Source organism: Scyliorhinus torazame, chromosome 4 (assembly GCF_047496885.1).
Source record: "Scyliorhinus torazame isolate Kashiwa2021f chromosome 4, sScyTor2.1, whole genome shotgun sequence".
Taxonomy (NCBI): Eukaryota; Metazoa; Chordata; class Chondrichthyes; order Carcharhiniformes; family Scyliorhinidae; genus Scyliorhinus; species Scyliorhinus torazame.
This window is the reverse complement of record NC_092710.1, coordinates 305430895-305455894: the sequence shown is the minus strand read 5'-3', so window position 1 is coordinate 305455894 and position 25000 is coordinate 305430895. Positions and strand designations below refer to the sequence as shown.

General features: G+C 56.8%; 31 non-coding genes across 31 annotated transcripts; all 31 read right to left on the bottom strand.

Moving 5' to 3' along the window:
- Positions 1-81: 81 nt before the first annotated feature.
- LOC140414927 (5S ribosomal RNA) lies at positions 82-200 on the bottom strand. The gene has a single exon (XR_011944053.1). It is a non-coding gene; the product is annotated as a 5S ribosomal RNA (ribosomal RNA).
- A 694-nt stretch (positions 201-894) lies between these two features.
- LOC140414937 (5S ribosomal RNA) lies at positions 895-1013 on the bottom strand. Its single transcript, XR_011944063.1, has one exon. It is a non-coding gene; the product is annotated as a 5S ribosomal RNA (ribosomal RNA).
- A 694-nt stretch (positions 1014-1707) lies between these two features.
- LOC140414274 (5S ribosomal RNA) lies at positions 1708-1826 on the bottom strand. The gene has a single exon (XR_011943414.1). It is a non-coding gene; the product is annotated as a 5S ribosomal RNA (ribosomal RNA).
- Positions 1827-2520: 694 nt separating this feature from the next.
- Positions 2521-2639, bottom strand: LOC140412986 (5S ribosomal RNA). Its single transcript, XR_011942170.1, has one exon. It is a non-coding gene; the product is annotated as a 5S ribosomal RNA (ribosomal RNA).
- A 694-nt stretch (positions 2640-3333) lies between these two features.
- LOC140414964 (5S ribosomal RNA) lies at positions 3334-3453 on the bottom strand. Its single transcript, XR_011944088.1, has one exon. It is a non-coding gene; the product is annotated as a 5S ribosomal RNA (ribosomal RNA).
- Positions 3454-4147: 694 nt separating this feature from the next.
- On the bottom strand, positions 4148-4266 carry LOC140412985 (5S ribosomal RNA). Its single transcript, XR_011942169.1, has one exon. It is a non-coding gene; the product is annotated as a 5S ribosomal RNA (ribosomal RNA).
- A 694-nt stretch (positions 4267-4960) lies between these two features.
- LOC140412983 (5S ribosomal RNA) lies at positions 4961-5079 on the bottom strand. Its single transcript, XR_011942167.1, has one exon. It is a non-coding gene; the product is annotated as a 5S ribosomal RNA (ribosomal RNA).
- Positions 5080-5773: 694 nt separating this feature from the next.
- LOC140412982 (5S ribosomal RNA) lies at positions 5774-5892 on the bottom strand. Its single transcript, XR_011942166.1, has one exon. It is a non-coding gene; the product is annotated as a 5S ribosomal RNA (ribosomal RNA).
- Positions 5893-6586: 694 nt separating this feature from the next.
- Positions 6587-6705, bottom strand: LOC140414090 (5S ribosomal RNA). The gene has a single exon (XR_011943236.1). It is a non-coding gene; the product is annotated as a 5S ribosomal RNA (ribosomal RNA).
- Positions 6706-7400: 695 nt separating this feature from the next.
- Positions 7401-7519, bottom strand: LOC140412981 (5S ribosomal RNA). Its single transcript, XR_011942165.1, has one exon. It is a non-coding gene; the product is annotated as a 5S ribosomal RNA (ribosomal RNA).
- A 694-nt stretch (positions 7520-8213) lies between these two features.
- On the bottom strand, positions 8214-8332 carry LOC140414089 (5S ribosomal RNA). Its single transcript, XR_011943235.1, has one exon. It is a non-coding gene; the product is annotated as a 5S ribosomal RNA (ribosomal RNA).
- A 694-nt stretch (positions 8333-9026) lies between these two features.
- LOC140415342 (5S ribosomal RNA) lies at positions 9027-9145 on the bottom strand. Its single transcript, XR_011944453.1, has one exon. It is a non-coding gene; the product is annotated as a 5S ribosomal RNA (ribosomal RNA).
- A 694-nt stretch (positions 9146-9839) lies between these two features.
- On the bottom strand, positions 9840-9958 carry LOC140415351 (5S ribosomal RNA). Its single transcript, XR_011944462.1, has one exon. It is a non-coding gene; the product is annotated as a 5S ribosomal RNA (ribosomal RNA).
- Positions 9959-10652: 694 nt separating this feature from the next.
- On the bottom strand, positions 10653-10771 carry LOC140414982 (5S ribosomal RNA). The gene has a single exon (XR_011944106.1). It is a non-coding gene; the product is annotated as a 5S ribosomal RNA (ribosomal RNA).
- A 695-nt stretch (positions 10772-11466) lies between these two features.
- On the bottom strand, positions 11467-11585 carry LOC140414155 (5S ribosomal RNA). Its single transcript, XR_011943300.1, has one exon. It is a non-coding gene; the product is annotated as a 5S ribosomal RNA (ribosomal RNA).
- Positions 11586-12279: 694 nt separating this feature from the next.
- Positions 12280-12398, bottom strand: LOC140414926 (5S ribosomal RNA). The gene has a single exon (XR_011944052.1). It is a non-coding gene; the product is annotated as a 5S ribosomal RNA (ribosomal RNA).
- A 693-nt stretch (positions 12399-13091) lies between these two features.
- LOC140414936 (5S ribosomal RNA) lies at positions 13092-13210 on the bottom strand. The gene has a single exon (XR_011944062.1). It is a non-coding gene; the product is annotated as a 5S ribosomal RNA (ribosomal RNA).
- A 694-nt stretch (positions 13211-13904) lies between these two features.
- Positions 13905-14023, bottom strand: LOC140415350 (5S ribosomal RNA). Its single transcript, XR_011944461.1, has one exon. It is a non-coding gene; the product is annotated as a 5S ribosomal RNA (ribosomal RNA).
- Positions 14024-14717: 694 nt separating this feature from the next.
- Positions 14718-14836, bottom strand: LOC140414980 (5S ribosomal RNA). The gene has a single exon (XR_011944104.1). It is a non-coding gene; the product is annotated as a 5S ribosomal RNA (ribosomal RNA).
- Positions 14837-15531: 695 nt separating this feature from the next.
- On the bottom strand, positions 15532-15650 carry LOC140412980 (5S ribosomal RNA). The gene has a single exon (XR_011942164.1). It is a non-coding gene; the product is annotated as a 5S ribosomal RNA (ribosomal RNA).
- A 694-nt stretch (positions 15651-16344) lies between these two features.
- LOC140414925 (5S ribosomal RNA) lies at positions 16345-16463 on the bottom strand. The gene has a single exon (XR_011944051.1). It is a non-coding gene; the product is annotated as a 5S ribosomal RNA (ribosomal RNA).
- Positions 16464-17156: 693 nt separating this feature from the next.
- Positions 17157-17275, bottom strand: LOC140414935 (5S ribosomal RNA). Its single transcript, XR_011944061.1, has one exon. It is a non-coding gene; the product is annotated as a 5S ribosomal RNA (ribosomal RNA).
- Positions 17276-17969: 694 nt separating this feature from the next.
- On the bottom strand, positions 17970-18088 carry LOC140414162 (5S ribosomal RNA). The gene has a single exon (XR_011943307.1). It is a non-coding gene; the product is annotated as a 5S ribosomal RNA (ribosomal RNA).
- A 695-nt stretch (positions 18089-18783) lies between these two features.
- LOC140412979 (5S ribosomal RNA) lies at positions 18784-18902 on the bottom strand. The gene has a single exon (XR_011942163.1). It is a non-coding gene; the product is annotated as a 5S ribosomal RNA (ribosomal RNA).
- A 694-nt stretch (positions 18903-19596) lies between these two features.
- On the bottom strand, positions 19597-19715 carry LOC140412978 (5S ribosomal RNA). The gene has a single exon (XR_011942162.1). It is a non-coding gene; the product is annotated as a 5S ribosomal RNA (ribosomal RNA).
- Positions 19716-20409: 694 nt separating this feature from the next.
- Positions 20410-20528, bottom strand: LOC140413622 (5S ribosomal RNA). The gene has a single exon (XR_011942785.1). It is a non-coding gene; the product is annotated as a 5S ribosomal RNA (ribosomal RNA).
- A 694-nt stretch (positions 20529-21222) lies between these two features.
- Positions 21223-21341, bottom strand: LOC140412977 (5S ribosomal RNA). The gene has a single exon (XR_011942161.1). It is a non-coding gene; the product is annotated as a 5S ribosomal RNA (ribosomal RNA).
- Positions 21342-22035: 694 nt separating this feature from the next.
- On the bottom strand, positions 22036-22154 carry LOC140412976 (5S ribosomal RNA). Its single transcript, XR_011942160.1, has one exon. It is a non-coding gene; the product is annotated as a 5S ribosomal RNA (ribosomal RNA).
- Positions 22155-22848: 694 nt separating this feature from the next.
- Positions 22849-22968, bottom strand: LOC140414916 (5S ribosomal RNA). The gene has a single exon (XR_011944042.1). It is a non-coding gene; the product is annotated as a 5S ribosomal RNA (ribosomal RNA).
- Positions 22969-23663: 695 nt separating this feature from the next.
- Positions 23664-23782, bottom strand: LOC140412975 (5S ribosomal RNA). Its single transcript, XR_011942159.1, has one exon. It is a non-coding gene; the product is annotated as a 5S ribosomal RNA (ribosomal RNA).
- Positions 23783-24476: 694 nt separating this feature from the next.
- On the bottom strand, positions 24477-24595 carry LOC140412974 (5S ribosomal RNA). The gene has a single exon (XR_011942158.1). It is a non-coding gene; the product is annotated as a 5S ribosomal RNA (ribosomal RNA).
- Positions 24596-25000: the final 405 nt, after the last annotated feature.

The following is a 25000-nucleotide window of genomic DNA, read 5'->3' as shown; positions in this document are numbered from 1 at the left end:
GAGGACGCAGAGAGCAGCAAAAGGTTGGCCTGCCTCTGGTGTGGAGATTGCTTGGCGTGAGCAGTCTCTGCTGGCCGCAAAAGCCTACTGCACCTGGCATTCCCAGGCGGTCTCCCATCCAAGTACTAACCAGGCCTGAGTCTGCTTAGCTTCCAAGATCAGACGAGATCGGGCGTTTTCAAACTAGTATGGCCGTAGGCATCTGCAGCACCGTCTTCTCGCCTATTCAAGCTGGCCACCCTAGCACCCTCGCCACTTCTTCTTTCCGGTTGTTTTCAATTTTTTCTCTCTCTTTTTCTACTTCTACTTCTACTTCTCCTCCTCTTTCTCTCCTTCTCCTGCTAATTCTAGCCTATATGCCTTATACTCGCTCCCCTTCATGCCGTCCCCACCTAGCTCTCTTTTTTCTTCTCCACCTCCCCAAGGAAAACTGCAAGCCCCGCCCACCTCACACCAGCCTGCCGCCTGCACGCTGCTGCCTTTCCACATTGCAACGCTGCGCACTTCTCTCAGCACAGCCAGCACAAGGGTCAGGCAGGCAATGCAAGCCAGCTCTCTCTTCCTTCGCTTTCCACACCAGCCCCAATGCCACAACTTGCATTCATGCGGCGCCTTCAGGCTAGGAGAGAGAACGTCCTGCCGACACACTGGCTTGCGGCCACACGGGCCAGCTGGCGTGCCCATCAAAGTGCAGCACGCCAAGGCACACAACCGTGCTGCGTTGCAAAGGCCCGGCAAAGCTGCAGCAGCTGAATGGCCCGACCAAGCCGCCTGCCTGAGTTGAGCCCGCAGGCAAGTGTTGGGAGGAATGGCGAGGACGCAGAGAGCAGCAAAAGGTTGGCCTGCCTCTGGTGTGGAGAGTGCTTGGCGTGAGCAGTCACTGCTGGCCGCAAAAGCCTACTGCACCTGGTATTCCCAGGCGGTCTCCCATCCAAGTACTAACCAGGCCTGAGTCTGCTTAGCTTCCGAGATCAGACAAGACCGGGCGTTTTCAGACTAGTATGGCCGTAGGCATATGCACCACCGTCTTCTCGCCTATTCAAGCTGGCCACCCTAGCAACCTCGCCACTTCTTCTTTCCGGTTGTTTTCAATTTTTTCTCTCTTTTTTTCTACTTCTACTTCTACTTCTCCTCCTCTTTCTCTCCTTCACCTGCTAATTCTAGCCTATATGCCTGATACTCGCTCCCCTTCATGCCGTCCCCACTTGGCTCTCTTTTTTCTCCTCCACCTCCCCAATGAAAACTGCAAGCCCCGCCCACCTCACACCAGCCTGCCGCCTGCACGCTGCTGCCTTTCCACATTGCAACGCTGCGTACTTCTCTCAGCACAGCCAGCACAAGGGTCAGGCAGGCAATGCAAGCCAGCTCTCTCTTCCTTCGCTTTCCACACCAGCCCCAATGCCACAACTTGCATTCATGCGGCGCCTTCAGGCTGGGAGAGAGAACGTCCTGCCGACACACTGGCTTGCGGCCACACGGGCCAGCTGGCGTGCCCATCAAAGTGCAGCACGCCAAGGCACACAACCGTGCTGCGTTGCAAAGGCCCGGCAAAGCTGCAGCAGCTGAATGGCCCGACCAAGCCGCCTGCCTGAGTTGAGCCCGCACGCAAGTGTTGGGAGGAATGGCGAGGACGCAGAGAGCAGCAAAAGGTTGGCCTGCCTCTGGTGTGGAGAGTGCTTGGCGTGAGCAGTCTCTGCTGGCCGCAAAAGCCTACTGCACCTGGTATTCCCAGGCGGTCTCCCATCCAAGTACTAACCAGGCCTGAGTCTGCTTAGTTTCCGAGATCAGACGAGATCGGGCGTTTTCAGACTAGTATGGCCGTAGGCATCTGCACCACCGTCTTCTCGCCTATTCAAGCTGGCCACCCTAGCAACCTCGCCACTTCTTCTTTCCGGTTGTTTTCAATTTTTTCTCTCTCTTTTTCTACTTCTACTTCTACTTCTCCTCCTCTTTCTCTCCTTCACCTGCTAATTCTAGCCTATATGCCTGATACTCGCTCCCCTTCATGCCGTCCCCACTTGGCTCTCTTTTTTCTTCTCCACCTCCCCAATGAAAACTGCAAGCCCCGCCCACCTCACACCAGCCTGCCGCCTGCACGCTGCTGCCTTTCCACATTGCAACGCTGCGCACTTCTCTCAGCACAGCCAGCACAAGGGTCAGGCAGGCAATGCAAGCCAGCTCTCTCTTCCTTCGCTTTCCACACCAGCCCCAATGCCACAACTTGCATTCATGCGGCGCCTTCAGGCTAGGAGAGAGAACGTCCTGCCGACACACTGGCTTGCGGCCACACGGGCCAGCTGGCGTGCCCATCAAAGTGCAGCACGCCAAGGCACACAACCGTGCTGCGTTGCAAAGGCCCGGCAAAGCTGCAGCAGCTGAATGGCCCGACCAAGCCGCCTGCCTGAGTTGAGCCCGCAGGCAAGTGTTGGGAGGAATGGCGAGGACGCAGAGAGCAGCAAAAGGTTGGCCTGCCTCTGGTGTGGAGAGTGCTTGGCGTGAGCAGTCACTGCTGGCCGCAAAAGCCTACTGCACCTGGTATTCCCAGGCGGTCTCCCATCCAAGTACTAACCAGGCCTGAGTCTGCTTAGCTTCCGAGATCAGACGAGATCGGGCGTTTTCAGACTAGTATGGCCGTAGGCATCTGCAGCACCGTCTTCTCGCCTATTCAAGCTGGCCACCCGAGCACCCTCGCCACTTCTTCTTTCCGGTTGTTTTCAATTTTTTCTCTCTCTTTTTCTACTTCTACTTCTACTTCTCCTCCTCTTTCTCTCCTTCACCTGCTAATTCTAGCCTATATGCCTGATACTCGCTCCCCTTCATGCCGTCCCCACTTGGCTCTCTTTTTTCTTCTCCACCTCCCCAAGGAAAACTGCAAGCCCCGCCCACCTCACACCAGCCTGCCGCCTGCACGCTGCTGCCTTTCCACATTGCAACGCTGCGCACTTCTCTCAGCACAGCCAGCACAAGGGTCAGGCAGGCAATGCAAGCCAGCTCTCTCTTCCTTCGCTTTCCACACCAGCCCCAATGCCACAACTTGCATTCATGCGGCGCCTTCAGGCTAGGAGACAGAACGTCCTGCCGACACACTGGCTTGCGGCCACACGGGCCAGCTGGCGTGCCCATCAAAGTGCAGCACGCCAAGGCACACAACCGTGCTGCGTTGCAAAGGCCCGGCAAAGCTGCAGCAGCTGAATGGCCCGACCAAGCCGCCTGCCTGAGTTGAGCCCGCAGGCAAGTGTTGGGAGGAATGGCGAGGACGCAGAGAGCAGCAAAAGGTTGGCCTGCCTCTGGTGTGGAGAGTGCTTGGCGTGAGCAGTCTCTGCTGGCCGCAAAAGCCTACTGCACCTGGTATTCCCAGGCGGTCTCCCATCCAAGTACTAACCAGGCCTGAGTCTGCTTAGCTTCACGAGATCAGACGAGATCGGGCGTTTTCAGACTAGTATGGCTGTAGGCATCTGCACCACCGTCTTCTCGCCTATTCAAGCTGGCCACCCTAGCAACCTCGCCACTTCTTCTTTCCGGTTGTTTTCAATTTTTTCTCTCTCTTTTTCTACTTCTACTTCTACTTCTCCTCCTCTTTCTCTCCTTCACCTGCTAATTCTAGCCTATATGCCTGATACTCGCTCCCCTTCATGCCGTCCCCACTTGGCTCTCTTTTTTCTTCTCCACCTCCCCAATGAAAACTGCAAGCCCCGCCCACCTCACACCAGCCTGCCGCCTGCACGCTGCTGCCTTTCCACATTGCAACGCTGCGCACTTCTCTCAGCACAGCCAACACAAGGGTCAGGCAGGCAATGCAAGCCAGCTCTCTCTTCCTTCGCTTTCCACACCAGCCCCAATGCCACAACTTGCATTCATGCGGCGCCTTCAGGCTAGGAGAGAGAACGTCCTGCCGACACACTGGCTTGCGGCCACACGGGCCAGCTGGCGTGCCCATCAAAGTGCAGCACGCCAAGGCACACAACCGTGCTGCGTTGCAAAGGCCCGGCAAAGCTGCAGCAGCTGAATGGCCCGACCAAGCCGCCTGCCTGAGTTGAGCCCGCAGGCAAGTGTTGGGAGGAATGGCGAGGACGCAGAGAGCAGCAAAAGGTTGGCCTGCCTCTGGTGTGGAGAGTGCTTGGCGTGAGCAGTCACTGCTGGCCGCAAAAGCCTACTGCACCTGGTATTCCCAGGCGGTCTCCCATCCAAGTACTAACCAGGCCTGAGTCTGCTTAGCTTCCGAGATCAGACGAGATCGGGCGTTTTCAGACTAGTATGGCCGTAGGCCGCTGCAGCACCATCTTCTCGCCTATTCAAGCTGGCCACCCTAGCACCCTCGCCACTTCTTCTTTCCGGTTGTTTTCAATTTTTTCTCTCTCTTTTTCTACTTCTACTTCTACTTCTCCTACTCTTTCTCTCCTTCTCCTGCTAATTCTAGCCTATATGCCTGATACTCGCTCCCCTTCATGCCGTCCCCACCTAGCTCTCTTTTTTCTTCTCCACCTCCCCAAGGAAAACTGCAAGCCCTGCCCACCTCACACCAGCCTGCCGCCTGCACGCTGCTGCCTTTCCACATTGCAACGCTGCGCACTTCTCTCAGCACAGCCAGCACAAGGGTCAGGCAGGCAATGCAAGCCAGCTCTCTCTTCCTTCGCTTTCCACACCAGCCCCAATGCCACAACTTGCATTCATGCGGCGCCTTCAGGCTAGGTGAGAGAACGTCCTGCCGACACACTGGCTTGCGGCCACACGGGCCAGCTGGCGTGCCCATCAAAGTGCAGCACGCCAAGGCACACAACCGTGCTGCGTTGCAAAGGCCCGGCAAAGCTGCAGCAGCTGAATGGCCCGACCAAGCCGCCTGCCTGAGTTGAGCCCGCAGGCAAGTGTTGGGAGGAATGGCGAGGACGCAGAGAGCAGCAAAAGGTTGGCCTGCCTCTGGTGTGGAGAGTGCTTGGCGTGAGCAGTCTCTGCTGGCCGCAAAAGCCTACTGCACCTGGTATTCCCAGGCGGTCTCCCATCCAAGTACTAACCAGGCCTGAGTCTGCTTAGCTTCCGAGATCAGACGAGATCGGGCGTTTTCAGACTAGTATGGCCGTAGGCATCTGCACCACCGTCTTCTCGCCTATTCAAGCTGGCCACCCTAGCAACCTCGCCACTTCTTCTTTCCGGTTGTTTTCAATTTTTTCTCTCTCTTTTTCTACTTCTACTTCTACTTCTCCTCCTCTTTCTCTCCTTCACCTGCTAATTCTAGCCTATATGCCTGATACTCGCTCCCCTTCATGCCGTCCCCACTTGGCTCTCTTTTTTCTTCTCCACCTCCCCAATGAAAACTGCAAGCCCCGCCCACCTCACACCAGCCTGCCGCCTGCACGCTGCTGCCTTTCCACATTGCAACGCTGCGCACTTCTCTCAGCACAGCCAGCACAAGGGTCAGGCAGGCAATGCAAGCCAGCTCTCTCTTCCTTCGCTTTCCACACCAGCCCCAATGCCACAACTTGCATTCATGCGGCGCCTTCAGGCTAGGAGAGAGAGCGTCCTGCCGACACACTGGCTTGCGGCCACACGGGCCAGCTGGCGTGCCCATCAAAGTGCAGCACGCCAAGGCACACAACCGTGCTGCGTTGCAAAGGCCCGGCAAAGCTGCAGCAGCTGAATGGCCCGACCAAGCCGCCTGCCTGAGTTGAGCCCGCAGGCAAGTGTTGGGAGGAATGGCGAGGACGCAGAGAGCAGCAAAAGGTTGGCCTGCCTCTGGTGTGGAGAGTGCTTGGCGTGAGCAGTCTCTGCTGGCCGCAAAAGCCTACTGCACCTGGTATTCCCAGGCGGTCTCCCATCCAAGTACTAACCAGGCCTGAGTCTGCTTAGCTTCCGAGATCAGACGAGATCGGGCGTTTTCAGACTAGTATGGCCGTAGGCATCTGCACCACCGTCTTCTCGCCTATTCAAGCTGGCCACCCTAGCAACCTCGCCACTTCTTCTTTCCGGTTGTTTTCAATTTTTTCTCTCTCTTTTTCTACTTCTACTTCTACTTCTCCTCCTCTTTCTATCCTTCACCTGCTAATTCTAGCCTATATGCCTGATACTCGCTCCCCTTCATGCCGTCCCCACTTGGCTCTCTTTTTTCTTCTCCACCTCCCCAATGAAAACTGCAAGCCCCGCCCACCTCACACCAGCCTGCCGCCTGCACGCTGCTGCCTTTCCACATTGCAACGCTGCGCACTTCTCTCAGCACAGCCAGCACAAGGGTCAGGCAGGCAATGCAAGCCAGCTCTCTCTTCCTTCGCTTTCCACACCAGCCCCAATGCCACAACTTGCATTCATGCGGCGCCTTCAGGCTAGGAGAGAGAACGTCCTGCCGACACACTGGCTTGCGGCCACACGGGCCAGCTGGCGTGCCCATCAAAGTGCAGCACGCCAAGGCACACAACCGTGCTGCGTTGCAAAGGCCCGGCAAAGCTGCAGCAGCTGAATGGCCCGACCAAGCCGCCTGCCTGAGTTGAGCCCGCAGGCAAGTGTTGGGAGGAATGGCGAGGACGCAGAGAGCAGCAAAAGGTTGGCCTGCCTCTGGTGTGGAGAGTGCTTGGCGTGAGCAGTCACTGCTGGCCGCAAAAGCCTACTGCACCTGGTATTCCCAGGCGGTCTCCCATCCAAGTACTAACCAGGCCTGAGTCTGCTTAGCTTCCGAGATCAGACAAGATCGGGCGTTTTCAGACTAGTATGGCCGTAGGCATCTGCACCACCGTCTTCTCGCCTATTCAAGCTGGCCACCCTAGCACCCTCGCCACTTCTTCTTTCCGGTTGTTTTCAATTTTTTCTCTCTTTTTTTCTACTTCTACTTCTACTTCTCCTACTCTTTCTCTCCTTCTCCTGCTAATTCTAGCCTATATGCCTGATACTCGCTCCCCTTCATGCCGTCCCCACCTAGCTCTCTTTTTTCTTCTCCACCTCCCCAAGGAAAACTGCAAGCCCCGCCCACCTCACACCAGCCTGCCGCCTGCACGCTGCTGCCTTTCCACATTGCAACGCTGCGCACTTCTCTCAGCACAGCCAGCACAAGGGTCAGGCAGGCAATGCAAGCCAGCTCTCTCTTCCTTCGCTTTCCACACCAGCCCCAATGCCACAACTTGCATTCATGCGGCGCCTTCAGGCTAGGTGAGAGAACGTCCTGCCGACACACTGGCTTGCGGCCACACGGGCCAGCTGGCGTGCCCATCAAAGTGCAGCACGCCAAGGCACACAACCGTGCTGCGTTGCAAAGGCCCGGCAAAGCTGCAGCAGCTGAATGGCCCGACCAAGCCGCCTGCCTGAGTTGAGCCCGCAGGCAAGTGTTGGGAGGAATGGCGAGGACGCAGAGAGCAGCAAAAGGTTGGCCTGCCTCTGGTGTGGAGAGTGCTTGGCGTGAGCAGTCTCTGCTGGCCGCAAAAAGCCTACTGCACCTGGTATTCCCAGGCGGTCTCCCATCCAAGTACTAACCAGGCCTGAGTCTGCTTAGCTTCCGAGATCAGACGAGATCGGGCGTTTTCAGACTAGTATGGCCGTAGGCATCTGCAGCACCGTCTTCTCGCCTATTCAAGCTGGCCACCCTAGCAACCTCGCCACTTCTTCTTTCCGGTTGTTTTCAATTTTTTCTCTCTCTTTTTCTACTTCTACTTCTACTTCTCCTACTCTTTCTCTCCTTCTCCTGCTAATTCTAGCCTATATGCCTGATACTCGCTCCCCTTCATGCCGTCCCCACCTAGCTCTCTTTTTTCTTCTCCACCTCCCCAAGGAAAACTGCAAGCCCCGCCCACCTCACACCAGCCTGCCGCCTGCACGCTGCTGCCTTTCCACATTGCAACGCTGCGCACTTCTCTCAGCACAGCCAGCACAAGGGTCAGGCAGGCAATGCAAGCCAGCTCTCTCTTCCTTCGCTTTCCACACCAGCCCCAATGCCACAACTTGCATTCATGCGGCGCCTTCAGGCTAGGAGAGAGAACGTCCTGCCGACACACTGGCTTGCGGCCACACGGGCCAGCTGGCGTGCCCATCAAAGTGCAGCACGCCAAGGCACACAACCGTGCTGCGTTGCAAAGGCCCGGCAAAGCTGCAGCAGCTGAATGGCCCGACCAAGCCGCCTGCCTGAGTTGAGCCCGCAGGCAAGTGTTGGGAGGAATGGCGAGGACGCAGAGAGCAGCAAAAGGTTGGCCTGCCTCTGGTGTGGAGAGTGCTTGGCGTGAGCAGTCTCTGCTGGCCGCGAAAGCCTACTGCACCTGGTATTCCCAGGCGGTCTCCCATCCAAGTACTAACCAGGCCTGAGTCTGCTTAGCTTCCGAGATCAGACAAGATCGGGCGTTTTCAGACTAGTATGGCCGTAGGCATCTGCACCACCGTCTTCTCGCCTATTCAAGCTGGCCACCCTAGCAACCTCGCCACTTCTTCTTTCCGGTTGTTTTCAATTTTTTCTCTCTCTTTTTCTACTTCTACTTCTACTTCTCCTCCTCTTTCTCTCCTTCACCTGCTAATACTAGCCTATATGCCTGATACTCGCTCCCCTTCATGCCGTCCCCACTTGGCTCTCTTTTTTCTTCTCCACCTCCCCAAGGAAAACTGCAAGCCCCGCCCACCTCACACCAGCCTGCCGCCTGCACGCTGCTGCCTTTCCACATTGCAACGCTGCGCACTTCTCTCAGCACAGCCAGCACAAGGGTCAGGCAGGCAATGCAAGCCAGCTCTCTCTTCCTTCGCTTTCCACACCAGCCCCAATGCCACAACTTGCATTCATGCGGCGCCTTCAGGCTAGGAGAGAGAACGTCCTGCCGACACACTGGCTTGCGGCCACACGGGCCAGCTGGCGTGCCCATCAAAGTGCAGCACGCCAAGGCACACAACCGTGCTGCGTTGCAAAGGCCCGGCAAAGCTGCAGCAGCTGAATGGCCCGACCAAGCCGCCTGCCTGAGTTGAGCCCGCAGGCAAGTGTTGGGAGGAATGGCGAGGGCGCAGAGAGCAGCAAAAGGTTGGCCTGCCTCTGGTGTGGAGAGTGCTTGGCGTGAGCAGTCTCTGCTGGCCGCAAAAGCCTAGTGCACCTGGTATTCCCAGGCGGTCTCCCATCCAAGTACTAACCAGGCCTGAGTCTGCTTAGCTTCCGAGATCAGACAAGATCGGGCGTTTTCAGACTAGTATGGCCGTAGGCATCTGCACCACCGTCTTCTCGCCTATTCAAGCTGGCCACCCTAGCAACCTCGCCACTTCTTCTTTCCGGTTGTTTTCAATTTTTTCTCTCTCTTTTTCTACTTCTACTTCTACTTCTCCTCCTCTTTCTCTCCTTCACCTGCTAATTCTAGCCTATATGCCTGATACTCGCTCCCCTTCATGCCGTCCCCACTTGGCTCTCTTTTTTCTTCTCCACCTCCCCAAGGAAAACTGCAAGCCCCGCCCACCTCACACCAGCCTGCCGCCTGCACGCTGCTGCCTTTCCACATTGCAACGCTGCGCACTTCTCTCAGCACAGCCAGCACAAGGGTCAGGCAGGCAATGCAAGCCAGCTCTCTCTTCCTTCGCTTTCCACACCAGCCCCAATGCCACAACTTGCATTCATGCGGCGCCTTCAGGCTAGGAGAGAGAACGTCCTGCCGACACACTGGCTTGCGGCCACACGGGCCAGCTGGCGTGCCCATCAAAGTGCAGCACGCCAAGGCACACAACCGTGCTGCGTTGCAAAGGCCCGGCAAAGCTGCAGCAGCTGAATGGCCCGACCAAGCCGCCTGCCTGAGTTGAGCCCGCAGGCAAGTGTTGGGAGGAATGGCGAGGACGCAGAGAGCAGCAAAAGGTTGGCCTGCCTCTGGTGTGGAGAGTGCTTGGCGTGAGCAGTCACTGCTGGCCGCAAAAGCCTACTGCACCTGGTATTCCCAGGCGGTCTACCATCCAAGTACTAACCAGGCCTGAGTCTGCTTAGCTTCCAAGATCAGACAAGATCGGGCGTTTTCAGACTAGTATGGCCGTAGGCATCTGCACCACCGTCTTCTCGCCTATTCAAGCTGGCCACCCTAGCACCCTCGCCACTTCTTCTTTCCGGTTGTTTTCAATTTTTTCTCTCTCTTTTTCTACTTCTACTTCTACTTCTCCTACTCTTTCTCTCCTTCTCCTGCTAATTCTAGCCTATATGCCTGATACTCGCTCCCCTTCATGCCGTCCCCACCTAGCTCTCTTTTTTCTTCTCCACCTCCCCAATGAAAACTGCAAGCCCCGCCCACCTCACACCAGCCTGCCGCCTGCACGCTGCTGCCTTTCCACATTGCAACGCTGCGCACTTCTCTCAGCACAGCCAGCACAAGGGTCAGGCAGGCAATGCAAGCCAGCTCTCTCTTCCTTCGCTTTCCACACCAGCCCCAATGCCACAACTTGCATTCATGCGGCGCCTTCAGGCTAGGAGAGAGAACGTCCTGCCGACACACTGGCTTGCGGCCACACGGGCCAGCTGGCGTGCCCATCAAAGTGCAGCACGCCAAGGCACACAACCGTGCTGCGTTGCAAAGGCCCGGCAAAGCTGCAGCAGCTGAATGGCCCGACCAAGCCGCCTGCCTGAGTTGAGCCCGCAGGCAAGTGTTGGGAGGAATGGCGAGGACGCAGAGAGCAGCAAAAGGTTGGCCTGCCTCTGGTGTGGAGAGTGCTTGGCGTGAGCAGTCACTGCTGGCCGCAAAAGCCTACTGCACCTGGTATTCCCAGGCGGTCTACCATCCAAGTACTAACCAGGCCTGAGTCTGCTTAGCTTCCGAGATCAGACAAGATCGGGCGTTTTCAGACTAGTATGGCCGTAGGCATCTGCACCACCGTCTTCTCGCCTATTCAAGCTGGCCACCCTAGCAACCTTGCCACTTCTTCTTTCCGGTTGTTTTCAATTTTTTCTCTCTCTTTTTCTACTTCTACTTCTACTTCTCCTACTCTTTCTCTCCTTCTCCTGCTAATTCTAGCCTATATGCCTGATACTCGCTCCCCTTCATGCCGTCCCCACCTAGCTCTCTTTTTTCTTCTCCACCTCCCCAATGAAAACTGCAAGCCCCGCCCACCTCACACCAGCCTGCCGCCTGCACGCTGCTGCCTTTCCACATTGCAACGCTGCGCACTTCTCTCAGCACAGCCAGCACAAGGGTCAGGCAGGCAATGCAAGCCAGCTCTCTCTTCCTTCGCTTTCCACACCAGCCCCAATGCCACAACTTGCATTCATGCGGCGCCTTCAGGCTAGGTGAGAGAACGTCCTGCCGACACACTGGCTTGCGGCCACACGGGCCAGCTGGCGTGCCCATCAAAGTGCAGCACGCCAAGGCACACAACCGTGCTGCGTTGCAAAGGCCCGGCAAAGCTGCAGCAGCTGAATGGCCCGACCAAGCCGCCTGCCTGAGTTGAGCCCGCAGGCAAGTGTTGGGAGGAATGGCGAGGACGCAGAGAGCAGCAAAAGGTTGGCCTGCCTCTGGTGTGGAGAGTGCTTGGCGTGAGCAGTCTCTGCTGGCCGCAAAAAGCCTACTGCACCTGGTATTCCCAGGCGGTCTCCCATCCAAGTACTAACCAGGCCTGAGTCTGCTTAGCTTCCGAGATCAGACGAGATCGGGCTTTTTCAGACTAGTATGGCCGTAGGCATCTGCAGCACCGTCTTCTCGCCTATTCAAGCTGGCCACCCTAGCACCCTCGCCACTTCTTCTTTCCGGTTGTTTTCAATTTTTTCTCTCTCTTTTTCTACTTCTACTTCTACTTCTCCTACTCTTTCTCTCCTTCTCCTGCTAATTCTAGCCTATATGCCTGATACTCGCTCCCCTTCATGCCGTCCCCACCTAGCTCTCTTTTTTCTTCTCCACCTCCCCAAGGAAAACTGCAAGCCCCGCCCACCTCACACCAGCCTGCCGCCTGCACGCTGCTGCCTTTCCACATTGCAACGCTGCGCACTTCTCTCAGCACAGCCAGCACAAGGGTCAGGCAGGCAATGCAAGCCAGCTCTCTCTTCCTTCGCTTTCCACACCAGCCCCAATGCCACAACTTGCATTCATGCGGCGCCTTCAGGCTAGGAGAGAGAACGTCCTGCCGACACACTGGCTTGCGGCCACACGGGCCAGCTGGCGTGCCCATCAAAGTGCAGCACGCCAAGGCACACAACCGTGCTGCGTTGCAAAGGCCCGGCAAAGCTGCAGCAGCTGAATGGCCCGACCAAGCCGCCTGCCTGAGTTGAGCCCGCAGGCAAGTGTTGGGAGGAATGGCGAGGACGCAGAGAGCAGCAAAAGGTTGGCCTGCCTCTGGTGTGGAGAGTGCTTGGCGTGAGCAGTCTCTGCTGGCCGCAAAAGCCTACTGCACCTGGCATTCCCAGGCGGTCTCCCATCCAAGTACTAACCAGGCCTGAGTCTGCTTAGCTTCCAAGATCAGACGAGATCGGGCGTTTTCAAACTAGTATGGCCGTAGGCATCTGCAGCACCGTCTTCTCGCCTATTCAAGCTGGCCACCCTAGCACCCTCGCCACTTCTTCTTTCCGGTTGTTTTCAATTTTTTCTCTCTCTTTTTCTACTTCTACTTCTACTTCTCCTCCTCTTTCTCTCCTTCTCCTGCTAATTCTAGCCTATATGCCTTATACTCGCTCCCCTTCATGCCGTCCCCACCTAGCTCTCTTTTTTCTTCTCCACCTCCCCAAGGAAAACTGCAACCCCGCCCACCTCACACCAGCCTGCCGCCTGCACGCTGCTGCCTTTCCACATTGCAACGCTGCGCACTTCTCTCAGCACAGCCAGCACAAGGGTCAGGCAGGCAATGCAAGCCAGCTCTCTCTTCCTTCGCTTTCCACACCAGCCCCAATGCCACAACTTGCATTCATGCGGCGCCTTCAGGCTAGGAGAGAGAACGTCCTGCCGACACACTGGCTTGCGGCCACACGGGCCAGCTGGCGTGCCCATCAAAGTGCAGCACGCCAAGGCACACAACCGTGCTGCGTTGCAAAGGCCCGGCAAAGCTGCAGCAGCTGAATGGCCCGACCAAGCCGCCTGCCTGAGTTGAGCCCGCAGGCAAGTGTTGGGAGGAATGGCGAGGACGCAGAGAGCAGCAAAAGGTTGGCCTGCCTCTGGTGTGGAGAGTGCTTGGCGTGAGCAGTCACTGCTGGCCGCAAAAGCCTACTGCACCTGGTATTCCCAGGCGGTCTCCCATCCAAGTACTAACCAGGCCTGAGTCTGCTTAGCTTCCGAGATCAGACAAGACCGGGCGTTTTCAGACTAGTATGGCCGTAGGCATATGCACCACCGTCTTCTCGCCTATTCAAGCTGGCCACCCTAGCAACCTCGCCACTTCTTCTTTCCGGTTGTTTTCAATTTTTTCTCTCTTTTTTTCTACTTCTACTTCTACTTCTCCTCCTCTTTCTCTCCTTCACCTGCTAATTCTAGCCTATATGCCTGATACTCGCTCCCCTTCATGCCGTCCCCACTTGGCTCTCTTTTTTCTTCTCCACCTCCCCAAGGAAAACTGCAAGCCCCGCCCACCTCACACCAGCCTGCCGCCTGCACGCTGCTGCCTTTCCACATTGCAACGCTGCGCACTTCTCTCAGCACAGCCAGCACAAGGGTCAGGCAGGCAATGCAAGCCAGCTCTCTCTTCCTTCGCTTTCCACACCAGCCCCAATGCCACAACTTGCATTCATGCGGCGCCTTCAGGCTAGGAGAGAGAACGTCCTGCCGACACACTGGCTTGCGGCCACACGGGCCAGCTGGCGTGCCCATCAAAGTGCAGCACGCCAAGGCACACAACCGTGCTGCGTTGCAAAGGCCCGGCAAAGCTGCAGCAGCTGAATGGCCCGACCAAGCCGCCTGCCTGAGTTGAGCCCGCAGGCAAGTGTTGGGAGGAATGGCGAGGACGCAGAGAGCAGCAAAAGGTTGGCCTGCCTCTGGTGTGGAGAGTGCTTGGCGTGAGCAGTCACTGCTGGCCGCAAAAGCCTACTGCACCTGGTATTCCCAGGCGGTCTACCATCCAAGTACTAACCAGGCCTGAGTCTGCTTAGCTTCCAAGATCAGACAAGATCGGGCGTTTTCAGACTAGTATGGCCGTAGGCATCTGCACCACCGTCTTCTCGCCTATTCAAGCTGGCCACCCTAGCACCCTCGCCACTTCTTCTTTCCGGTTGTTTTCAATTTTTTCTCTCTCTTTTTCTACTTCTACTTTTACTTCTCCTACTCTTTCTCTCCTTCTCCTGCTAATTCTAGCCTATATGCCTGATACTCGCTCCCCTTCATGCCGTCCCCACCTAGCTCTCTTTTTTCTTCTCCACCTCCCCAATGAAAACTGCAAGCCCCGCCCACCTCACACCAGCCTGCCGCCTGCACGCTGCTGCCTTTCCACATTGCAACGCTGCGCACTTCTCTCAGCACAGCCAGCACAAGGGTCAGGCAGGCAATGCAAGCCAGCTCTCTCTTCCTTCGCTTTCCACACCAGCCCCAATGCCACAACTTGCATTCATGCGGCGCCTTCAGGCTAGGAGAGAGAACGTCCTGCCGACACACTGGCTTGCGGCCACACGGGCCAGCTGGCGTGCCCATCAAAGTGCAGCACGCCAAGGCACACAACCGTGCTGCGTTGCAAAGGCCCGGCAAAGCTGCAGCAGCTGAATGGCCCGACCAAGCCGCCTGCCTGAGTTGAGCCCGCAGGCAAGTGTTGGGAGGAATGGCGAGGACGCAGAGAGCAGCAAAAGGTTGGCCTGCCTCTGGTGTGGAGAGTGCTTGGCGTGAGCAGTCACTGCTGGCCGCAAAAGCCTACTGCACCTGGTATTCCCAGGCGGTCTACCATCCAAGTACTAACCAGGCCTGAGTCTGCTTAGCTTCCGAGATCAGACAAGATCGGGCGTTTTCAGACTAGTATGGCCGTAGGCATCTGCACCACCGTCTTCTCGCCTATTCAAGCTGGCCACCCTAGCAACCTCGCCACTTCTTCTTTCCGGTTGTTTTCAATTTTTTCTCTCTCTTTTTCTACTTCTACTTCTACTTCTCCTACTCTTTCTCTCCTTCTCCTGCTAATTCTAGCCTATATGCCTGATACTCGCTCCCCTTCATGCCGTCCCCACCTAGCTCTCTTTTTTCTTCTCCACCTCCCCAATGAAAACTGCAAGCCCCGCCCACCTCACACCAGCCTGCCGCCTGCACGCTGCTGCCTTTCCACATTGCAACGCTGCGCACTTCTCTCAGCACAGCCAGCACAAGGGTCAGGCAGGCAATGCAAGCCAGCTCTCTCTTCCTTCGCTTTCCACACCAGCCCCAATGCCACAACTTGCATTCATGCGGCGCCTTCAGGCTAGGTGAGAGAACGTCCTGCCGACACACTGGCTTGCGGCCACACGGGCCAGCTGGCGTGCCCATCAAAGTGCAGCACACCAAGGCACACAACCGTGCTGCGTTGCAAAGGCCCGGCAAAGCTGCAGCAGCTGAATGGCCCGACCAAGCCGCCTGCCTGAGTTGAGCCCGCAGGCAAGTGTTGGGAGGAATGGCGAGGACGCAGAGAGCAGCAAAAGGTTGGCCTGCCTCTGGTGTGGAGAGTGCTTGGCGTGAGCAGTCTCTGCTGGCCGCAAAAAGCCTACTGCACCTGGTATTCCCAGGCGGTCTCCCATCCAAGTACTAACCAGGCCTGAGTCTGCTTAGCTTCCGAGATCAGACGAGATCGGGCGTTTTCAGACTAGTATGGCCGTAGGCATCTGCAGCACCGTCTTCTCGCCTATTCAAGCTGGCCACCCTAGCACCCTCGCCACTTCTTCTTTCCGGTTGTTTTCAATTTTTTCTCTCTCTTTTTCTACTTCTACTTCTACTTCTCCTACTCTTTCTCTCCTTCTCCTGCTAATTCTAGCCTATATGCCTGATACTCGCTCCCCTTCATGCCGTCCCCACCTAGCTCTCTTTTTTCTTCTCCACCTCCCCAAGGAAAACTGCAAGCCCCGCCCACCTCACACCAGCCTGCCGCCTGCACGCTGCTGCCTTTCCACATTGCAACGCTGCGCACTTCTCTCAGCACAGCCAGCACAAGGGTCAGGCAGGCAATGCAAGCCAGCTCTCTCTTCCTTCGCTTTCCACACCAGCCCCAATGCCACAACTTACATTCATGCGGCGCCTTCAGGCTAGGAGAGAGAACGTCCTGCCGACACACTGGCTTGCGGCCACACGGGCCAGCTGGCGTGCCCATCAAAGTGCAGCACGCCAAGGCACACAACCGTGCTGCGTTGCAAAGGCCCGGCAAAGCTGCAGCAGCTGAATGGCCCGACCAAGCCGCCTGCCTGAGTTGAGCCCGCAGGCAAGTGTTGGGAGGAATGGCGAGGACGCAGAGAGCAGCAAAAGGTTGGCCTGCCTCTGGTGTGGAGAGTGCTTGGCGTGAGCAGTCTCTGCTGGCCGCAAAAGCCTACTGCACCTGGCATTCCCAGGCGGTCTCCCATCCAAGTACTAACCAGGCCTGAGTCTGCTTAGCTTCCAAGATCAGACGAGATCGGGCGTTTTCAAACTAGTATGGCCGTAGGCATCTGCAGCACCGTCTTCTCGCCTATTCAAGCTGGCCACCCTAGCACCCTCGCCACTTCTTCTTTCCGGTTGTTTTCAATTTTTTCTCTCTCTTTTTCTACTTCTACTTCTACTTCTCCTCCTCTTTCTCTCCTTCTCCTGCTAATTCTAGCCTATATGCCTTATACTCGCTCCCCTTCATGCCGTCCCCACCTAGCTCTCTTTTTTCTTCTCCACCTCCCCAAGGAAAACTGCAACCCCGCCCACCTCACACCAGCCTGCCGCCTGCACGCTGCTGCCTTTCCACATTGCAACGCTGCGCACTTCTCTCAGCACAGCCAGCACAAGGGTCAGGCAGGCAATGCAAGCCAGCTCTCTCTTCCTTCGCTTTCCACACCAGCCCCAATGCCACAACTTGCATTCATGCGGCGCCTTCAGGCTAGGAGAGAGAACGTCCTGCCGACACACTGGCTTGCGGCCACACGGGCCAGCTGGCGTGCCCATCAAAGTGCAGCACGCCAAGGCACACAACCGTGCTGCGTTGCAAAGGCCCGGCAAAGCTGCAGCAGCTGAATGGCCCGACCAAGCCGCCTGCCTGAGTTGAGCCCGCAGGCAAGTGTTGGGAGGAATGGCGAGGACGCAGAGAGCAGCAAAAGGTTGGCCTGCCTCTGGTGTGGAGAGTGCTTGGCGTGAGCAGTCACTGCTGGCCGCAAAAGCCTACTGCACCTGGTATTCCCAGGCGGTCTCCCATCCAAGTACTAACCAGGCCTGAGTCTGCTTAGCTTCCGAGATCAGACAAGACCGGGCGTTTTCAGACTAGTATGGCCGTAGGCATATGCACCACCGTCTTCTCGCCTATTCAAGCTGGCCACCCTAGCAACCTCGCCACTTCTTCTTTCCGGTTGTTTTCAATTTTTTCTCTCTTTTTTTCTACTTCTACTTCTACTTCTCCTCCTCTTTCTCTCCTTCACCTGCTAATTCTAGCCTATATGCCTGATACTCGCTCCCCTTCATGCCGTCCCCACTTGGCTCTCTTTTTTCTCCTCCACCTCCCCAATGAAAACTGCAAGCCCCGCCCACCTCACACCAGCCTGCCGCCTGCACGCTGCTGCCTTTCCACATTGCAACGCTGCGTACTTCTCTCAGCACAGCCAGCACAAGGGTCAGGCAGGCAATGCAAGCCAGCTCTCTCTTCCTTCGCTTTCCACACCAGCCCCAATGCCACAACTTGCATTCATGCGGCGCCTTCAGGCTAGGAGAGAGAACGTCCTGCCGACACACTGGCTTGCGGCCACACGGGCCAGCTGGCGTGCCCATCAAAGTGCAGCACGCCAAGGCACACAACCGTGCTGCGTTGCAAAGGCCCGGCAAAGCTGCAGCAGCTGAATGGCCCGACCAAGCCGCCTGCCTGAGTTGAGCCCGCACGCAAGTGTTGGGAGGAATGGCGAGGACGCAGAGAGCAGCAAAAGGTTGGCCTGCCTCTGGTGTGGAGAGTGCTTGGCGTGAGCAGTCTCTGCTGGCCGCAAAAGCCTACTGCACCTGGTATTCCCAGGCGGTCTCCCATCCAAGTACTAACCAGGCCTGAGTCTGCTTAACTTCCGAGATCAGACGAGATCGGGCGTTTTCAGACTAGTATGGCCGTAGGCATCTGCACCACCGTCTTCTCGCCTATTCAAGCTGGCCACCCTAGCAACCTCGCCACTTCTTCTTTCCGGTTGTTTTCAATTTTTTCTCTCTCTTTTTCTACTTCTACTTCTACTTCTCCTCCTCTTTCTCTCCTTCACCTGCTAATTCTAGCCTATATGCCTGATACTCGCTCCCCTTCATGCCGTCCCCACTTGGCTCTCTTTTTTCTTCTCCACCTCCCCAATGAAAACTGCAAGCCCCGCCCACCTCACACCAGCCTGCCGCCTGCACGCTGCTGCCTTTCCACATTGCAACGCTGCGCACTTCTCTCAGCACAGCCAGCACAAGGGTCAGGCAGGCAATGCAAGCCAGCTCTCTCTTCCTTCGCTTTCCACACCAGCCCCAATGCCACAACTTGCATTCATGCGGCGCCTTCAGGCTAGGAGAGAGAACGTCCTGCCGACACACTGGCTTGCGGCCACACGGGCCAGCTGGCGTGCCCATCAAAGTGCAGCACGCCAAGGCACACAACCGTGCTGCGTTGCAAAGGCCCGGCAAAGCTGCAGCAGCTGAATGGCCCGACCAAGCCGCCTGCCTGAGTTGAGCCCGCAGGCAAGTGTTGGGAGGAATGGCGAGGACGCAGAGAGCAGCAAAAAGGTTGGCCTGCCTCTGGTGTGGAGAGTGCTTGGCGTGAGCAGTCACTGCTGGCCGCAAAAGCCTACTGCACCTGGTATTCCCAGGCGGTCTCCCATCCAAGTACTAACCAGGCCTGAGTCTGCTTAGCTTCCGAGATCAGACGAGATCGGGCGTTTTCAGACTAGTATGGCCGTAGGCCGCTGCAGCACCGTCTTCTCGCCTATTCAAGCTGGCCACCCTAGCACCCTCGCCACTTCTTCTTTCCGGTTGTTTTCAATTTTTTCTCTCTCTTTTTCTACTTCTACTTCTACTTCTCCTACTCTTTCTCTCCTTCTCCTGCTAATTCTAGCCTATATGCCTGATACTCGCTCCCCTTCATGCCGTCCCCACCTAGCTCTCTTTTTTCTTCTCCACCTCCCCAAGGAAAACTGCAAGCCCTGCCCACCTCACACCAGCCTGCCGCCTGCACGCTGCTGCCTTTCCACATTGCAACGCTGCGCACTTCTCTCAGCACAGCCAGCACAAGGGTCAGGCAGGCAATGCAAGCCAGCTCTCTCTTCCTTCGCTTTCCACACCAGCCCCAATGCCACAACTTGCATTCATGCGGCGCCTTCAGGCTAGGTGAGAGAACGTCCTGCCGACACACTGGCTTGCGGCCACACGGGCCAGCTGGCGTGCCCATCAAAGTGCAGCACGCCAAGGCACACAACCGTGCTGCGTTGCAAAGGCCCGGCAAAGCTGCAGCAGCTGAATGGCCCGACCAAGCCGCCTGCCTGAGTTGAGCCCGCAGGCAAGTGTTGGGAGGAATGGCGAGGACGCAGAGAGCAGCAAAAGGTTGGCCTGCCTCTGGTGTGGAGAGTGCTTGGCGTGAGCAGTCTCTGCTGGCCGCAAAAGCCTACTGCACCTGGTATTCCCAGGCGGTCTCCCATCCAAGTACTAACCAGGCCTGAGTCTGCTTAGCTTCCGAGATCAGACGAGATCGGGCGTTTTCAGACTAGTATGGCCGTAGGCATCTGCAGCACCGTCTTCTCGCCTATTCAAGCTGGCCACCCTAGCAACCTCGCCACTTCTTCTTTCCGGTTGTTTTCAATTTTTTCTCTCTCTTTTTCTACTTCTACTTCTACTTCTCCTCCTCTTTCTCTCCTTCACCTGCTAATTCTAGCCTATATGCCTGATACTCGCTCCCCTTCATGCCGTCCCCACTTGGCTCTCTTTTTTCTTCTCCACCTCCCCAATGAAAACTGCAAGCCCCGCCCACCTCACACCAGCCTGCCGCCTGCACGCTGCTGCCTTTCCACATTGCAACGCTGCGCACTTCTCTCAGCACAGCCAGCACAAGGGTCAGGCAGGCAATGCAAGCCAGCTCTCTCTTCCTTCGCTTTCCACACCAGCCCCAATGCCACAACTTGCATTCATGCGGCGCCTTCAGGCTAGGAGAGAGAACGTCCTGCCGACACACTGGCTTGCGGCCACACGGGCCAGCTGGCGTGCCCATCAAAGTGCAGCACGCCAAAGCACACAACCGTGCTGCGTTGCAAAGGCCCGGCAAAGCTGCAGCAGCTGAATGGCCCGACCAAGCCGCCTGCCTGAGTTGAGCCCGCAGGCAAGTGTTGGGAGGAATGGCGAGGACGCAGAGAGCAGCAAAAGGTTGGCCTGCCTCTGGTGTGGAGAGTGCTTGGCGTGAGCAGTCACTGCTGGCCGCAAAAGCCTACTGCACCTGGTATTCCCAGGCGGTCTACCATCCAAGTACTAACCAGGCCTGAGTCTGCTTAGCTTCCGAGATCAGACGAGATCGGGCGTTTTCAGACTAGTATGGCCGTAGGCAGCTGCAGCACCGTCTTCTCGCCTATTCAAGCTGGCCACCCTAGCACCCTCGCCACTTCTTCTTTCCGGTTGTTTTCAATTTTTTCTCTCTCTTTTTCTACTTCTACTTCTACTTCTCCTACTCTTTCTCTCCTTCTCCTGCTAATTCTAGCCTATATGCCTGATAATCGCTCCCCTTCATGCCGTCCCCACCTAGCTCTCTTTTTTCTTCTCCACCTCCCCAAGGAAAACTGCAAGCCCCGCCCACCTCACACCAGCCTGCCGCCTGCACGCTGCTGCCTTTCCACATTGCAACGCTGCGCACTTCTCTCAGCACAGCCAGCACAAGGGTCAGGCAGGCAATGCAAGCCAGCTCTCTCTTCCTTCGCTTTCCACACCAGCCCCAATGCCACAACTTGCATTCATGCGGCGCCTTCAGGCTAGGAGAGAGAGCGTCCTGCCGACACACTGGCTTGCGGCCACACGGGCCAGCTGGCGTGCCCATCAAAGTGCAGCACGCCAAGGCACACAACCGTGCTGCGTTGCAAAGGCCCGGCAAAGCTGCAGCAGCTGAATGGCCCGACCAAGCCGCCTGCCTGAGTTGAGCCCGCAGGCAAGTGTTGGGAGGAATGGCGAGGACGCAGAGAGCAGCAAAAGGTTGGCTTGCCTCTGGTGTGGAGAGTGCTTGGCGTGAGCAGTCTCTGCTGGCCGCAAAAGCCTACTGCACCTGGTATTCCCAGGCGGTCTCCCATCCAAGTACTAACCAGGCCTGAGTCTGCTTAGCTTCCGAGATCAGACGAGATCGGGCGTTTTCAGACTAGTATGGCCGTAGGCATCTGCACCACCGTCTTCTCGCCTATTCAAGCTGGCCACCCTAGCAACCTCGCCACTTCTTCTTTCCGGTTGTTTTCAATTTTTTCTCTCTCTTTTTCTACTTCTACTTCTACTTCTCCTCCTCTTTCTCTCCTTCACCTGCTAATTCTAGCCTATATGCCTGATACTCGCTCCCCTTCATGCCGTCCCCACTTGGCTCTCTTTTTTCTTCTCCACCTCCCCAATGAAAACTGCAAGCCCCGCCCACCTCACACCAGCCTGCCGCCTGCACGCTGCTGCCTTTCCACATTGCAACGCTGCGCACTTCTCTCAGCACAGCCAGCACAAGGGTCAGGCAGGCAATGCAAGCCAGCTCTCTCTTCCTTCGCTTTCCACACCAGCCCCAATGCCACAACTTGCATTCATGCGGCGCCTTCAGGCTAGGAGAGAGAACGTCCTGCCGACACACTGGCTTGCGGCCACACGGGCCAGCTGGCGTGCCCATCAAAGTGCAGCACGCCAAGGCACACAACCGTGCTGCGTTGCAAAGGCCCGGCAAAGCTGCAGCAGCTGAATGGCCCGACCAAGCCGCCTGCCTGAGTTGAGCCCGCAGGCAAGTGTTGGGAGGAATGGCGAGGACGCAGAGAGCAGCAAAAGGTTGGCCTGCCTCTGGTGTGGAGAGTGCTTGGCGTGAGCAGTCACTGCTGGCCGCAAAAGCCTACTGCACCTGGTATTCCCAGGCGGTCTCCCATCCAAGTACTAACCAGGCCTGAGTCTGCTTAGCTTCCGAGATCAGACGAGATCGGGCGTTTTCAGACTAGTATGGCCGTAGGCATCTGCAGCACCGTCTTCTCGCCTATTCAAGCTGGCCACCCTAGCACCCTCGCCACTTCTTCTTTCCGGTTGTTTTCAATTTTTTCTCTCTCTTTTTCTACTTCTACTTCTACTTCTCCTCCTCTTTCTCTCCTTCACCTGCTAATTCTAGCCTATATGCCTGATACTCGCTCCCCTTCATGCCGTCCCCACCTAGCTCTCTTTTTTCTTCTCCACCTCCCCAAGGAAAACTGCAAGCCCCGCCCACCTCACACCAGCCTGCCGCCTGCACGCTGCTGCCTTTCCACATTGCAACGCTGCGCACTTCTCTCAGCACAGCCAGCACAAGGGTCAGGCAGGCAATGCAAGCCAGCTCTCTCTTCCTTCGCTTTCCACACCAGCCCCAATGCCACAACTTGCATTCATGCGGCGCCTTCAGGCTAGGAGAGAGAACGTCCTGCCGACACACTGGCTTGCGGCCACACGGGCCAGCTGGCGTGCCCATCAAAGTGCAGCACGCCAAGGCACACAACCGTGCTGCGTTGCAAAGGCCCGGCAAAGCTGCAGCAGCTGAATGGCCCGACCAAGCCGCCTGCCTGAGTTGAGCCCGCAGGCAAGTGTTGGGAGGAATGGCGAGGACGCAGAGAGCAGCAAAAGGTTGGCCTGCCTCTGGTGTGGAGAGTGCTTGGCGTGAGCAGTCTCTGCTGGCCGCAAAAGCCTACTGCACCTGGTATTCCCAGGCGGTCTCCCATCCAAGTACTAACCAGGCCTGAGTCTGCTTAGCTTCACGAGATCAGACGAGATCGGGCGTTTTCAGACTAGTATGGCCGTAGGCATCTGCACCACCGTCTTCTCGCCTATTCAAGCTGGCCACCCTAGCAACCTCGCCACTTCTTCTTTCCGGTTGTTTTCAATTTTTTCTCTCTCTTTTTCTACTTCTACTTCTACTTCTCCTCCTCTTTCTCTCCTTCACCTGCTAATTCTAGCCTATATGCCTGATACTCGCTCCCCTTCATGCCGTCCCCACTTGGCTCTCTTTTTTCTTCTCCACCTCCCCAATGAAAACTGCAAGCCCCGCCCACCTCACACCAGCCTGCCGCCTGCACGCTGCTGCCTTTCCACATTGCAACGCTGCGCACTTCTCTCAGCACAGCCAACACAAGGGTCAGGCAGGCAATGCAAGCCAGCTCTCTCTTCCTTCGCTTTCCACACCAGCCCCAATGCCACAACTTGCATTCATGCGGCGCCTTCAGGCTAGGAGAGAGAACGTCCTGCCGACACACTGGCTTGCGGCCACACGGGCCAGCTGGCGTGCCCATCAAAGTGCAGCACGCCAAGGCACACAACCGTGCTGCGTTGCAAAGGCCCGGCAAAGCTGCAGCAGCTGAATGGCCCGACCAAGCCGCCTGCCTGAGTTGAGCCCGCAGGCAAGTGTTGGGAGGAATGGCGAGGACGCAGAGAGCAGCAAAAAGGTTGGCCTGCCTCTGGTGTGGAGAGTGCTTGGCGTGAGCAGTCACTGCTGGCCGCAAAAGCCTACTGCACCTGGTATTCCCAGGCGGTCTCCCATCCAAGTACTAACCAGGCCTGAGTCTGCTTAGCTTCCGAGATCAGACGAGATCGGGCGTTTTCAGACTAGTATGGCCGTAGGCCGCTGCAGCACCGTCTTCTCGCCTATTCAAGCTGGCCACCCTAGCACCCTCGCCACTTCTTCTTTCCGGTTGTTTTCAATTTTTTCTCTCTCTTTTTCTACTTCTACTTCTACTTCTCCTACTCTTTCTCTCCTTCTCCTGCTAATTCTAGCCTATATGCCTGATACTCGCTCCCCTTCATGCCGTCCCCACCTAGCTCTCTTTTTTCTTCTCCACCTCCCCAAGGAAAACTGCAAGCCCTGCCCACCTCACACCAGCCTGCCGCCTGCACGCTGCTGCCTTTCCACATTGCAACGCTGCGCACTTCTCTCAGCACAGCCAGCACAAGGGTCAGGCAGGCAATGCAAGCCAGCTCTCTCTTCCTTCGCTTTCCACACCAGCCCCAATGCCACAACTTGCATTCATGCGGCGCCTTCAGGCTAGGTGAGAGAACGTCCTGCCGACACACTGGCTTGCGGCCACACGGGCCAGCTGGCGTGCCCATCAAAGTGCAGCACGCCAAGGCACACAACCGTGCTGCGTTGCAAAGGCCCGGCAAAGCTGCAGCAGCTGAATGGCCCGACCAAGCCGCCTGCCTGAGTTGAGCCCGCAGGCAAGTGTTGGGAGGAATGGCGAGGACGCAGAGAGCAGCAAAAGGTTGGCCTGCCTCTGGTGTGGAGAGTGCTTGGCGTGAGCAGTCTCTGCTGGCCGCAAAAGCCTACTGCACCTGGTATTCCCAGGCGGTCTCCCATCCAAGTACTAACCAGGCCTGAGTCTGCTTAGCTTCCGAGATCAGACGAGATCGGGCGTTTTCAGACTAGTATGGCCGTAGGCATCTGCAGCACCGTCTTCTCGCCTATTCAAGCTGGCCACCCTAGCAACCTCGCCACTTCTTCTTTCCGGTTGTTTTCAATTTTTTCTCTCTCTTTTTCTACTTCTACTTCTACTTCTCCTCCTCTTTCTCTCCTTCACCTGCTAATTCTAGCCTATATGCCTGATACTCGCTCCCCTTCATGCCGTCCCCACTTGGCTCTCTTTTTTCTTCTCCACCTCCCCAATGAAAACTGCAAGCCCCGCCCACCTCACACCAGCCTGCCGCCTGCACGCTGCTGCCTTTCCACATTGCAACGCTGCGCACTTCTCTCAGCACAGCCAGCACAAGGGTCAGGCAGGCAATGCAAGCCAGCTCTCTCTTCCTTCGCTTTCCACACCAGCCCCAATGCCACAACTTGCATTCAT